The sequence below is a fragment of the Watersipora subatra genome, chromosome 5, assembly GCF_963576615.1.
Source record: "Watersipora subatra chromosome 5, tzWatSuba1.1, whole genome shotgun sequence".
In the NCBI taxonomy this organism is placed as follows: Eukaryota; Metazoa; Bryozoa; class Gymnolaemata; order Cheilostomatida; family Watersiporidae; genus Watersipora; species Watersipora subatra.
The window spans coordinates 35,383,685-35,399,083 of record NC_088712.1 but is presented as its reverse complement, the minus strand read 5'-3'; positions in this window follow the sequence as shown (position 1 = coordinate 35,399,083).

The following is a 15,399-nucleotide window of genomic DNA, read 5'->3' as shown; positions in this document are numbered from 1 at the left end:
GTGAAAGGCAAGCTATTTAGCTGCAATGTAGTCTAAGTGGTGAAGGAGAGTACTAAGTTTTTTCAGTAGGGTTTTTTTTAGATGGGTGGTTAAAAGACGCTTTATGGTTTGTGAATCGCGTCTTGAAAGTATTCTCTGTGAGTCCAATGTATGTTTGGTCTGGTGAATCGGTGTTGATTTTAACAGTAGCCTGATATATCAGACCAAACATACATTAGACTCACAGATAATACTTTTACAAACCATAAAGCGTTTTTTAACCATTCATCTAAAAGAAACCCTACTGAATTAAGCAAACATATATGGTCACTAAAGGACAATAAGACCAACTACACAATATCATGGAAAACTCTACAACATGCTAAAGCATACAGCACTATCTCCAACAAGTGTAACTTATGCTTATGGGAGAAATTCTTTATTATTTACAGACCATCACTAGGTACTCTTAATGGACATAACGAGCTATTATCATCATGCAGACATTCATCTAAGTTCTTGCTGCCTAATTGTATCACCTAACTATTTGGCTTTTGGCTTCTGTACCCTCATCCAATTATCAGCTTATCTAACTCTGTATAACAGCATATTACTGGTGTATGAAATTCATTTTAGACATTTTATCTGAAGAGTGTGATACTTATTGTACCACATGAAACTATTAGTAATAAAATGTTTAACTTATAGAGTGAAGTTCCACTTTTACATATTGTATATATATATATAAATATATATAAATATATATATATGAATATATATATATAAATATATATAAATATATATAAGTACAAAGATGGAAAAAGATTTTAGCAACAGTTTATGACTAAAAGTTTCATACTGCATGCAGTAATCATCAGATGCTAATGTGAAGACATATATATCATCTTAATATATCTGAAGGACTTCACATAAGGATAATATATATAAGGACTTCACATTAGCATCTGATGATTACTGCATGCAGTATGAAACTTTTAGTCATAAACTGTTGTTAAAATCTTTTTCCATCTTTGTACTTATACAGGCTCGGTGGACCACTTTGAGCACTATATCAGTGAAGTCTCAACCATTATTTATAAATATATATATATATTTTTTTTTTTAACACCGGCGCATAAAATGTGGCTTGCCCAAATACTAACAACAATCAACTCAGGTGAGTTGCAGAAAATTGCGCTATTGGGAACAGCTAAGATCTTGAGGCGAGTGCTCAAACTCCCAGGTCTTTGGTAGGAGACCCGAGTTAGAGCAGAATTTACCACCCATACGGGGTATCCGGGGTGAGGAAACAATTTTATATATATATATATATGTGAATGACATTTATTACATTTGTTTTAATGTTGGAAGATGTTTATGTTTACAGGTTCACTAGTGAAGCAGTCGTGTCGGTCTGGAAACTGCCATAAATGGGAAAGAGAGATACGAATGTGTGCTGCACAAACTATAATATGTTTTGTTTGTTTACCGCAGTAGATTAATTTGTCCTATTATATGAGCTGAAACTGTGTGAATGGCCACGACTTTGATGGTTGTTTTTAATAAAAACTTTGTGCTGCGATGAAAATTTTTTGGCTTGCAAAAATTATACAATAAAATAATATTGTTGAAGACAATGCAAAACATGATTTGCAGAACATATTGAATACATCATAGACCTGTTGACATCTGTGCTGAAATCTTCTTTGATAGATAGATTTATGAAGTGTAATCAGAGCTGTATTGACAGGTACTTTTGAATAGCTCGACTCAATTCCAACGGACCAAATATTAAGTTCAAAAGATTTTATGCTTCACCCTACTAAGTGAAAACAGCTGAGTCCACAAACCGAAAACCAGGTGCAAGGATGGTTTTATTAACCCTTTGCCAGAATTGCTGGGTTAATTGATTTCAACGAACTTGACGTTGTTTTGCATTCACTATTTTTATCAACTCATAAAACCATTTGTTTTGTACTTGAATTAACTAATCGAATGTGACCAGTAAAAAACTTTCTACAAATTGATGCTGATAATGACTAGATTATGTTGACTATACATGACTTTTTGGGATGCAGTTGGTTTCGCCATATATTCGAACATACCGTATTATTTCCAAAGATGGTGGCGTGCCTGTTTTATTTAGTAGCTAGTTTCTGGTGTGCGTGTAGCAACTGAGAACTTAGCTGATACAAAGGCCATGATGAAATAAGCTAACTCGACGACCTAATTACTGTAGACCGGTATAATTGGTAGTCAATACTCAAATGTTTACACAGCATTTAGAGGAAGTTAATATGACAAGCTTTCAATTTCCCTTGTTTGAGGCCTTTGAAACATTCATAATAATGTATCTGTTGCTGGATTAAAAGTTTTACTCTAGCCAACATGAGCAAATACAAAATAAGATATATGCCAATAGAGCCGCGTAGGACTAGACTTTTATCACAATAGCCGATCTGAATACGAGAGATAGAGACAGGTTGTATCACGCGTTACATCATTTTGGGCAAGTCTGGGCATGTTCTTTTTGGCCTGAGTGTTTGTACTGTGATCATTTTTTTTCGATTTTAATCTTCAAATATCTTGACAATGAGATCGTCTAACACAACAAATAACATATCAACTGATAGACAAAAAAAATACTTTCTTTTAAATTCAACTCAAATTTGACGCAACCACATCTTTAAGGTTTTATACCACGATGTGTATATCGCTTGTATAATAATGGAGTTTTCTTTTCACATTCACATTCCATTCGACTCGGCAGCCGTATGTTCATAAATATTACTCATGCATAAGTTGACCTCCAAAGTTTTACATTAAAGTCGTCTCCCAAAAACTCATGAGTATATACGGTAATACTTTGACTGAAACCTTTCATCTGGCATGTGTTCTTTGAAAAATAATATAACTTGTAAGTATAATATAATTTTGGTGTAAATTCAAAGCAGCCAGAAAATACAAGCCACCAATTGCCATGAAACAGTTTTACAAAATATTTTTTAAGAATGCAAATTCAGCAAATGTCTGAGTTTGCCACCTATAAATCCTATCAAACATCTAATAGTATGATTTCCAGCATGCTTTCTCTATGACAGCTAAATCATTAATTAATGTTTTCTAATTTTTTATTGCTCTAGTAGCTTAAAGAGATCAGTAGCTGTAATGGTGGCAGCAAAAGATTATTCAGCCATGGAGATGTTACTAACTTACTTCCATAATACATTTATATGTGGAATAATTCCAATAATTCCATTTACAATGCGGAATGTATATTTTTGAGATATAAGCACACAGACTAACAATTATGTAGTAGGTAAATATTAAAAGCTAACAATAAAAAAAATCAGACATTGTCTGCTACCATGCAAGAGAAGTGATGGTTTACAATAAAGTTTTTCGAGTTATTGTATATTGTTCACATTTGTGGAATATGTTGAATGTTGTTTACCAAAATGTCCAAGAAAAGCAATTCTCACTAGCAGTGTGAAGGCAGTGTTTTATTATTAAGACTATATTCTATAATGACACATCATGTGCCAATTTTTTTTGTTTCTGACTCATATTACTCTGAAGTTTCTACATATTGAAAACCAGCAAAGTTTATTGATACTCAATTTATAATTTTGTCTTCCTCAAAGTAATTCTATAAAAAAGAAGCATTCAAAAAGCACGCATCCGTTGTATTTACTACAAATTTTAAATATTTTTTTGAATAGGTGCAAATAAAATATTATGTAAATGATTGTGAAAATGTGCAGTTCTCAGGCTAAGGGCATAAAAGGCTAATGAGCTAAGAGCAATATGCTATAAATGAGAAATAAGCTTCCACAAAGTTAAAATAAAAATTATGCGATTTCATTTAAACTTTAGGGAACAAGGTGAGTTCAAATTGTGGATAAAAAAGAAAATAATTCTTGTAGCCTAATTATACTATAAGTTTACTCAGCAAATTTTTATTTTTTAATGCCTAGCCTAGAACAGCCATTTCAATGATGGAAGGAACACCCTTCGATATGGCTCCTCATTTCCTGTTTAAAAGACAAAGAAGTCTTATATAAACAACGAGCCGCAGCTGCTGAAAGAGGTTCGACTTTTTACGAAAAAATGAGACAGATCATTGTAATCTACTTTCTTTGGCAGACTTTGCGGGACAATGGTTAATTTGTATTGATTGTGAGTTTTGTTAATGTTCAATGACACAATTTATTTTCAATGCTTTATTGTTTATAAACCATTCTTATCTGATGCATGTATATATGTACAGCGGAACTGATAACAAACCCTTAGAAGATTTTTAAATGCAGTTTTATTTATATGCAATATTTTCATTTCAGAGAAACTAATAGTTTGCAGGCAGAAAAAATAGCAAAAGTTAGAGGAACAAAGACAAAGCTCAAGAGACAGTTAGAACAGGGAAAACGAACGATGGATAGTTACTACAGGGCAATAAAATATTCTGTCAAGAAAATGATTTACAATGACCCACATTTATTTTATAAAAACATATTGCGTTATATAATCTCAATTAAATGACAGAGAACACTTCAGTATGTGAAATCATTTATTACTAAATAATTTATGCCTGTCGAGGCCCTCCAATGAAATTGCTAGAACACGATAGAATCATAAATATATTGACTATATACAATTGGCAATCACTTATTGCAAATAAGTGCAATATATTGCAAACAATCTTGCAATATATAATTCATTGGGTACTCAACATCTTTCTGTGCGGTACATGTTTAGAATACATTTTATTTATTATTATATTATTATATTACATTTACATTTTATTATTATACATAATTATTTATGATTGCCTGCATGTACTGATTAGCTCATTGCTCTTAGGTAAACTGGTCATGTGAAGAGTAGAATATATAGAGTAGAAGTGGAAGGTATAGAATTTTTTCCACAAGCACCTGTTGCATCCTATGAAACTACTGTTACGTGAATGGTTTTTTATTAGTTTCCAGTTAATAGATTACCAAACATGGTCATTCTTCAGTTGCCAGATGTAACTACATGTATTGTATTTGGTTCTGTTGTTGATCTTTTGAGATAACTATTGAGGGAGGAACATTGGCCCTTTGAGTATACATGTATTGCGCAATATTCAGTGAGTAATTATTATAATTATATTGATTTTTAACTAAATTGCGCAATCTCGCGTGAGGAACATAGTCCCAAGCGAGTATATCATGCGTTATGAAGTGAGGAATATAGGCCCTTTAATTATATTGCGCAATCTCGAGTGAGGAACATTTGCGTGAGAAACATCATAGCGCATAGGCATAGCGCTTTTGTCTTGGCGAATCATCAGCCACTTTTAAGTCCGCATTGTTAAGACAGCAATAAATGTGGAGATTGAGCCGTAGCGATTTGCGGAATATAGGGCCTTGCGGAACATAGGGCTGTCCCCGATTATTAAGGCTGAATGGGCGTGTCAAACAGTTGCGCAATGCTTCCCTCACTGTTTCGTTCATAGACCTATTAACTAAACTTAAGTTAATAGTTAATTATAGTCAATAGGTTTCACGGCTTCATTATAGAAAGTAGCTAGCTCTGATCAAGACCCGGAATATTCCAGTAAAACCACAACCAGTTTCATTTTAGTATTAAAATTATTTTTGATTGTTGCTGTGTTGAATGTATAAACTGATGGAAATACTTTTATTTCTTATCTTTACTTTGCATCTTAATACCAGCTGCACATCAGGCTCTGAATCCCAATTTATTCTCTTTACACTAGAAATTACATATGAGAATGTGCTTCCTGTTCTATCACTCCTACATGTATTTGTTTTTGACTCATTTTTTCTTTCATTGTCTCTTTATGATCACACAGTGCCTTGCCATCTTGATACCCAGGAAAAGGATGATACAGAAGGCAGGAAGTGGTAAAAATAATACTTGGTGATCTTAACATAACCAAATTTATTAATGATGTTGGCATGTCTGGTGTTTTATTTTGCCTCCCTGTGAGGCGAAATCACTGTGAGGCAGTCTTTAAAAGAAGATGATTATTTTAGCCCTAAATCAGATGTTATAAAATACTCGAGAGTTTGGTAGGGGTATACACTGCCCCTAATGTCTAACAGGTAGCATGAAACTTCTAAACTAAAGAACCACTCTATAAATGTCAAAAATAAAATATTACTATTACAACCTTGCTATCAGGTAAGATAGCAAGGTCATACATATATTTATGGGTTAATCTGCTCAGCATCCCTACATTGTAAAATTGCATTTTGGAAGGCGAACTCCAATTTGTATCTAAAATTGATTTTCCTTCCAAACAATGGTTAGTGTTGGTTATAACATCACTAATACTACTTAGTGCTGGTCTAATCGGATTCTGAAGATTCTGGATCTTGTGTTCCGACCGCTGAGTCAGGAAGTTTCTTTAGAAAGATCGCTATACCTAGGCAGATATCAAAGGCAAATCCAATTATGGTGAATATGCCAAATGCCAGTGACGATAGTTTTCATAAGGTAAATTATATGTAGAGTTGTCTTTTCTTAGAGATCGACAACTACTTATAGAGTTATTAAGTACTTTTTTAAACTAAGTTGACATGCAAGCTCGAGCAATGTCATTCTTGAAAGCATACTTAGTCACTTAATAGCCATCAAAAATTGAAATGAAATGTTGTATACCTTTGGAGTGATGTGACTTGAGCTGGTACATTGATCACTTTTGCTTACTTTTTAGTAATTTGCACACAAAGAATGCTGAGCTGAGAGAGAACAAGCATCGTATCTCTTTTATGCGGTGTGGGAGGGAGTTTGACGAATAGCATATCAGCATTTTTGTTATTCCGACATATTCAGCCTACTGACTGCCAAATTTGAAATTCGAAAGAAATTTTTGTTGATAATGCATGGCGAAAAACAGTCATATGGCAGAAACAAAAAAACATTTTGTTCCATATTGTAAGAAAAAAACGTATAACAGGACAATGTAATTTATGATGCACTGTATAAAACAATATTATAAGGGAATACATAATAATGCTAAAACATGTAAACTGCACAACAAAAGAAAAATAAAAAGTGATTGTGGAGGAAAACAACAAAAGTATATTTGTTTCATTTTACATGATGCCTGTTTTTAGCGAGTGAGAGAATGTGAGCTTTCAATGAAGCTTTGATAATAAAGAAGAAGATCAAGAGAAAAACTATAAATATTTGAATGTTTAAACAAACTCAACTTTGAAGTCAGTTAAATTTAAATGTTCTTAAAAGGTTAAGGATGTTGATCTACATGAATGAATCTCGACGTTCATCTTTCGTCTATCCAGTTAGTAAAGTGTCAGGAACGAAATAAACCACTTCGCTGAGGATTTCAACCTGGAACTTCTAGGTTGACAGGCCAGTGAGTTAATCTGCTACACTATGTTGTCCGTGTCACACTATGGCATAATAGGGTACATACTTATCCATCACTTGCAAAAATACTAGCACGCTTCAAGTTAATGACTGCATTATAAATCATTATTAGCCGAATGCCCGGCGTTGCACAGTGATTAAAAAACAGCTTATAAACAGTAGCAAGCAATGTAGTTGCCTTCCACTTGCCATTAGCCTGGCATGCTGATGAATAATTTGAGTAAGCTAGTATCCGTATTGTTAAACTTACTAATAAGAGCCACGAGAGTAAGCTTTAGTGACGTTGCATAACACGTAACACGGAGTGCTATGCGTATTTTAACCTAGATAACGGTTCATATTGCCTAATGAAGCCATTGGATCTCACATAGCTTAATTGGTTATGTTATCACCTCATGAACTGGAGGTTCTGAAATCAAATCCAGCACAAAGTGGATATTTCATTCCTAGATGTCAATAGCTATAGCTGAACAGACCGAATGGCAGACTTTTAGATTTATACTAGCTGTACCACCCGGTGTTGCCCGGGTAATAAAAAGTCTTTGGACAGAAAATTGATTTGTCCTTAACAAATAACAACATTTACCATTATAACTTTCAAACTACATATCATGAGAGAAGTGTTTTCTGTAGTAGAAATAAATTAGGAGAGAAAATAAAAACAACTGTAAAAATTTTCAAACTTTGTCAAACTGTAACTTTCAAACTTTATATCATGAAGGAATGATTTTGTGCAGAACAGGTTCTTTTCTTTGGAAGTATTAGACAATGTATAACTTCTGAGAATACATGTATTTAACAGATCAATAAAAAAATATGACGCAATATGGTAGTATTTTGTGGTTGAAATTTTATTAGAACAATGTCTGCCAAAAATGGTTGAATGAAAAATTAATATTAATAATCAAGGATGGAAACTAACTAAGTAATAATAGGTAACAGTGATAGGACAATGAATAATGGGTAAACTTCAAACAGATATTAAACTCAAATTATGTTTAAAAAATGCAAGTTGCAATAAAAACGATAACGTAACAAACCATAAAAACTTATATTATAAACTTCAAAAGTTATACAAAGTTTATAAATGTAATAAGAGAATGAGAAATATATATCAAAGTATTTAAATGTATGTAAATATAAGAGAGTGAGGAATAACTGATACTAACGATAAAGTTTACGGATAATCTTACATTAATCTTAAAATTGTTGTAAAATGTGAAAATAATTATGAATTATTAATTGGTTAGGTATAGAAGGAAAGATGTGTAAGCTGCTAATACACAAAGTGAAAACTGATAGAAATTTTTTGAATCATGCATTTACCGCACGGAACATTCGGCTGTTGAGGAAAAGAAATAGCACTTGTTACTATACTATATCGCTATTAGAATAAACGCTAATTAACAAAATGAATAACATTTAACAAAATAAAAACAACTGTAAAGGTTTTCAAAATTTTTCAAGCAACTGAAACTTTCAAATTTCATATCATGAGGAAAAGGTTTTCAATCCACTGTAAATTTAAAAGTTCATAACTTTTAGTGACGTATACCTTTTAATAATGTACTGTTCAACCTATTCTAGCGGAACTGTTCTAGCGTTGGTAACCGAGTTTTTCGAGATCCGAACAATTTTTTCTATTAAAACAAAATTAAGTGGATTTTAATCCGTTCCAAGATGAGGAAAACCTTGGGTAAATTTGGATATATACTTCGGTAAAGTATGTCTTCAACATTTTACACCATAAGCTGTACTGTATACTGCATACTATAAATAGAAACGGGTATATATAGATCGTGCTTAATTTTAATAAAATGTTTTATACTTATGATGATAGAAAAAGAAAGCAAAAGTAAACATTCCGTACGTTTGGCTTTTAAAACATCCAAAGCATTAAAGGTTAAAATACAATACTATAAAATATGCAACAGATAGTTACATCAAAATTCGTAAGAAAAAGAAAATAGAAACAGCATTGGCCTGTTTACTTTACATCTTTAAAGGAGACTCATCCTCCTACACCATTTAGGGTAACTCGACAGGAAGGGTTAACTCCCTAGCAAATTTCTTTGGTACAGGAAGCGTCGTCCCACATAGTTTCTCCCTTTTTGTTAAGAATTTACGAAGCGTAAAATGCTTATCAGTTTCCAAGCGTTTCCTGAGTTTTGCTAACTGCAATGCGCATGCTCCAGTGTAGTCGAGAATTTATGTTCAAGCTCCTAGTCAAACAACTCTCAAAATCTTTGGTGAAAATAATTAGCACGCTCAGGCTGTATATTCTATATGAAAACGCATGGAGTAACTATGGTGTTATAGTTCAGTGGTAGAGCATCCGGATAAACCCTCGTCGATGAGAATATTGTTGTAAGTACGAATCCCTCAGATCGCGGAAAATAATTATTTAAAGATCTATAGCCGGAAAACTGACATACATACGATACACGACATACGACAGACATACTTTGAGAAGTATATATAGATATGTATACCGTGAAACCTCTAATTGAACTCCATCTCTATCTGAACGCCACCTGAGAGAAGAGTTGAAAAAATAGGCCGCCCCTCTCTAATAGTCCAATTGAACGCCACCTCCATTTGATCGCCTCTTTGACATTCTTTGATCTTTACAAACCCATAATATCAACTGATCAGTAAAAGTGTGTACAAAATCATATTAATAATAAATTGTTGACATCAATACTACTAATTTGCTCGTTATCCGATTCCAAAGCGTTTTGTTTTTTTTGTTAAAACTTTGAAAGCAACACCATAGAAATAATTAATAACGATCTCAGGCTAGCAGTAGCTTTCTGTTTAACACAGTCTTTCTACTTCGAAGTAGCCTACATATATAAAAAAACCGCTTAAATTTACGATGGTAAATTGAACTTTGAAAGCAACACCATAGAAATAACTACTAACTGTCTCAGGCTAGTAGTAGCTCCTTGTTTAACGCGATCCCAATGCTTTGGAGTACATGCAAATAAAAACCAGTTCGCAAGTGGGGGACCAAAGGTTACATTTATTGCAAGCAAAACTTTTACATGAATGCAGCGTGTGAAAGTTTTGCTTTGCCAAAGAATTGTTTGCACGCTAATATTGACTAGTTCAGCAGTGCAGAAAAAGAGTTGAGGCCAGAGGATATTGTGGAAGCTATTGGACAATTAGGGAATGTTCGCTCCATTGAAAGCAACAATCAGAACGCAGCTATCCAAGCAAACGATAGAAATATTTTTTGTTTCAAAAGCGTCAATTTTAGTTTCTGCATGTAATATAAACATGGTTCATTTTTTTCAATTGTTCATGAATATATATTTGATAGATTATTGCTGTATACCTTATAAATATGCAGATTTATTGCATGTTATTTAATAGCTTCATTGCGGCTATCTTAACACAGCTTACAATGAATCGATGCTCATAACTCCACTTCTATTGCACATAAAAGTTAGCTTTGGCTGCCAGCAACATATCAATGAAGTGCAAACAAGTGCAAATAGAAAACTGTAGCAAACATATCAATGAGTGTAATGAGCTTTTATACAACATTGTAAAATATAAACATAAAATAAAAACATGTCTTCTAATTTGAAATGAAATAAAAATTGTAAATGCCAAAAAATTGCATAGAAAGACACAGGCTATCATACCATTGCAGGTCAATTACAAGCATTAGATATCAACTGGTAGAGACATGTCTCAGTTTCTCGGGGATTTATTAAGCGATGTTTGACAAGTTGGAAGTAAGTTAGCAAATTTATTGCCTTCGAAAGGTTTAGTATCACTCCACCGGAACAAGAGAGCAAAATATAGGCGACACTCGCTTTGCCTGCAACAGGGCTAAATTTAACTTTAACCCTTTTAACTTTCAGACTTCAGATTATGAAAAAAGCGTTTTGTGCAGTTAAAATAATTTAAGAAGAAAAACGACAGTAAAGGTTTTTAAACTTTGTCAAACAACTGTAACTTTGTCAAACTTCACATCATGAGGAAAATATTTTGTGTGGGTCAAATAAATTAAGAAGCAAAATAAAACAACGGTAAAAGTGTTTAAACGTAATTGTGAAATAATTAGCCACTAATGGCTGTCTTGCAAAAATTATAATGAAAAATAATTTGGTATTGATACGATTAATACAAACTGAAAAAAAAACTAAAAATATTGAACATGTTGAATTAATGATAACAAGAATTAGTGCATAGATGTGTGCGTGCGCGCGTGTGTAGAAAAGGTTACTGTTCCACCAGAACCTATTCATCAAAACTTTGAATACGATGATACTGGTACCTCCCAATACTGGTACAAATGTAAAAATGAGACATCAGACTGTCTTTGTCTGGTACTTTGTCTGACCGAGCAGAGATAAAATGTAGAGGCTATTCCCACTCAAGATAATACAATAGTGACACACAAACTTTAAAGGTTGACTTGCAACAAAATTAACATTACAGTTATTTGGTATCAAAAGATTCACCATGTCTTACTCTGCTGTGTGGTAGGTGCCAAATATGGGGATATGTGATTACAAGCTCTTCAAAGCTCAAAAACAAAAAGCCGCCGCAGATTGGAATCAGTTTATTTCTCTGACATTGTCATTACATTTGGTTATTGTTTTGTCATGTGATCTTCTCACGTGAATTGAAAAGTCAATAACAGGCTCAATATAAAACTTCTCATAGCACTAGTTTATGACAAACACTTCGGGTTTGACCAAAGACCCCGTACCAAATATATAGATGCTCGCTACTTTACAGTTTCGTTTCGACTTGGTCTAACCGTCTAGTCGTAATCTGATCATGTGACCCAATATTTCGCAAATAATTTCTACTGCACTTTTCGATTATCACAAGTGACCAACAGGCTCGTCATGATTATCAGACAATGATATGTACTCCTTTGAGCTATAAGGTTAAAAAATTAAATGAATTTTTACTGTAAGTTATAAGATATCAGTGCTGAAAGTGACAGCACTACAATGACGATAAAACAGACGCGTAAGAACAATAGACATGGTTATATTGAATGCGTGAAGTATATTTGTGAAAATATTTCGACGAATGAGGTTGCGTGAAAGTGTAAACAGAAGCCATCTTGTACAACTACGTCCCATTTGAGCCGTTTTGGGAAGAGATTCTAATCTTTGGCGGTTTTGTTATGGCGGCGATTAACTGTTCGTTTTTTCGCTTTCAAAAGCTTGTAATCACGTTTCCACATATTTGGCACCTACCACACGGCAGAGTAAGACACGGTGAATCTTTTGATATCAAATAACTTTAATGTGAATTTTGTTGCAAGTCAATCTTTAAGATTTATATAAGCATAACGTATATGCATATATCCACGCGTTAGCTTCAGATGTAGGACACGGCTCTTATTATAGTAAGTTACTAGCTAAGTTACTCAAACTTACTCAAAGTTACTCAAAGTTATTTGGTAATTTACTCAAAAACATTAGATGATTATTTTATTACCTATGCAATGCCGGAGATTTAGCTGGTAATAAAGATTAGAATTCCTGCGGAAACAAAATAGCAGTTTTAGGAACACCAGGAATATTAAACAGAGTAGAGGGAGGTAAACTGGATGTTTCATATTACTACCTGATCACTGTTCAACAGAGTAGAGGGAGGTAAACATAATGTTTCGTATAACCATCTGATCACTGTTCAACAGAGTAGTGGGAGGTAAACAAGATGTTTCATATAACTACCTGATCACTGTTCAACAGAGTAAAGGGAGGTAAACAGAATGTTTCATATAACTGCCTGATCGCTGTTCAACAGAGTAGAGGGAGGTAAACAGAATGTTTCATACAACTACCTGATAACTGTTCGACAGAGTAAAGGGAGGTAAATAGAATGTTTCATATAACTACCTGATCACTGTTCAAACTATTGCTTTTGGAACAGCCTCATTAAATTTCTTGGAAGCTAGATAATAACTCACATTGTATTCTTGAGCTGCTATTTTGAACCATGTGTCCAGGTTGACATCTGAGGAGATGTTTCTTTTGAGGGCTGATAACGTCCCAACAACCATTCCGGGAAAAGCCAAACAGACGTAGGCAGCAAATAAAAAGATTAGCTTTGTGATGCGGTAGATTAATCTCTACAATATAATGCATTACAATATAATGCACTTCAATATAATGTATTACCATGAAACACCATGCAATTAAGTGCAAGATAGTGCAATAAAACGCAACAAATTGCAAGAATATACCTGTACAACGTAATGCGCTATAATGGAATACATGTATTATAGGCTATCTATAATTTATATACAGTATATTCCTCTGACTGTTGCAGAAGGCACTAAGGTTATTTGGTTATATTTTGTGATAAAAAAGAGTGAAAACGAACAAAGCTTTAAAACTGGAAACTGGAAAAGTAAGTAATAGAACTTCGAATAAAATGAATGAGAAAAAAAATTAAAAAAGAGGAAGAATGAAAGAACAGGGAAAAATGGGAAAAAATAAATATCAATTGTAAAACATCAGAAAAAGCTTTAAAAAAGATAAAATAGAGTTTAAATAAAATACATGCATAATATATACATATATATAATTTATACATGTATACAGTACGTAAAACGCAGCTGCGAAAGGCACCGAGAGTAAATGATCATTTCTGAGAGACATTGACAGAGCATTCTTCATGGTCAGCTTTAGTACTCAACAGGCATCCAGCGTTACTAGCGGCCTGGGGTATATCTAGTCACCTGCTGCTGTTGTCTTACTTTAGTTTATGAGATATTTGAGGTTGTTAAAACCAGCGCAGTACATCCATAACATCGTGTTAAATTAGCAGGAGATACTTTTCTAGTTGGAGAGGAGCAAGTTTGGGCTTCATGTTGAAACTTTTGTAAATTTCCAAAGTTACCTTAAAACCTCTAATTGAATGCCATCTTTATTTGAACGCCACCTCCATTTGACCACCACTTTGACATTTTTTGATCTTTACGAGCCCATAATATCTTGAGATCAGTAGCAAGGTGTCCACAAAATCGCAGTAATAATATCAGCAGCAACAATCTATTCTTTCATTATTTCTGTTCATATCGAAGTCCGTTTTCCAACTCAAAAGCTTTGTGGCTTTTTCGCTAAAACTTTGAAGGCGATACCATAAAAATAATTAATAACTGTATCAGGCTATTAGTAGTTTCTTGTTTGACGCGGTCTTGATACTTGGACATATGTGAAAAAACTGTTTACATTTACGATAGTATATGAATTATTAAAGGTTGACTTGCAACAAACTTCACATTACAGTTATTTAGTATTGAAAGATTCACCATGTCTTACTCTGCTGTGTTGTAGGTGTAAAATATGTGGAAATGTGATTACAAGCTCTTAAAAGCTCAAAAACGAACAGTTAATCGCAGCCACATGAGACCGCCGTTATTTGGAATCTCTTCTCAAAACGGCTCAAATGGGACGTAGCTGTACAAAATGGTTTCTGTTTAAACTTTCACGCAACCTCATTTGTCAAAATATTTTCACAAATATACTTCACGCATTCAATAAAACCATATCTATTGTTCTTACGCGTCTGTTTTATCATCATTGTAATGCTGTCACTTTTAGCACGGATATCTTATAACTTACCATAAAAATTTGTTTAATTTTTTAACCTTAGCTCGAAGGAGTACATATCATTGTCTGATAATCATGACGAGCCTGTTGGTCACCTGTAATAATCGAAAAGTGCTGCAGAAATTATTTTCCAAGTATTGGGTCACATGATCAGATTACGACTAGATGGTTAGATCAAGCTGAAACAAAACTGTAAAGTAGCGAGCATCTATATTTTATACAGGGTCTTCTGTGAAACCCGAAGTGTTCGTCATAAACTAGTGCTATGAGAAGTTCTATATTGAGCCTTTCATTGGCCTTTCAATTCACTTGAGAACATCACGTGACAAAACAATGACCAAATGTAATGTCGACGCCAGAGAAATAAATTGATTCCAATCTGCGGCGGCTTTTTGTTTTTGAGCTTTTAGGAGCTTGTAAT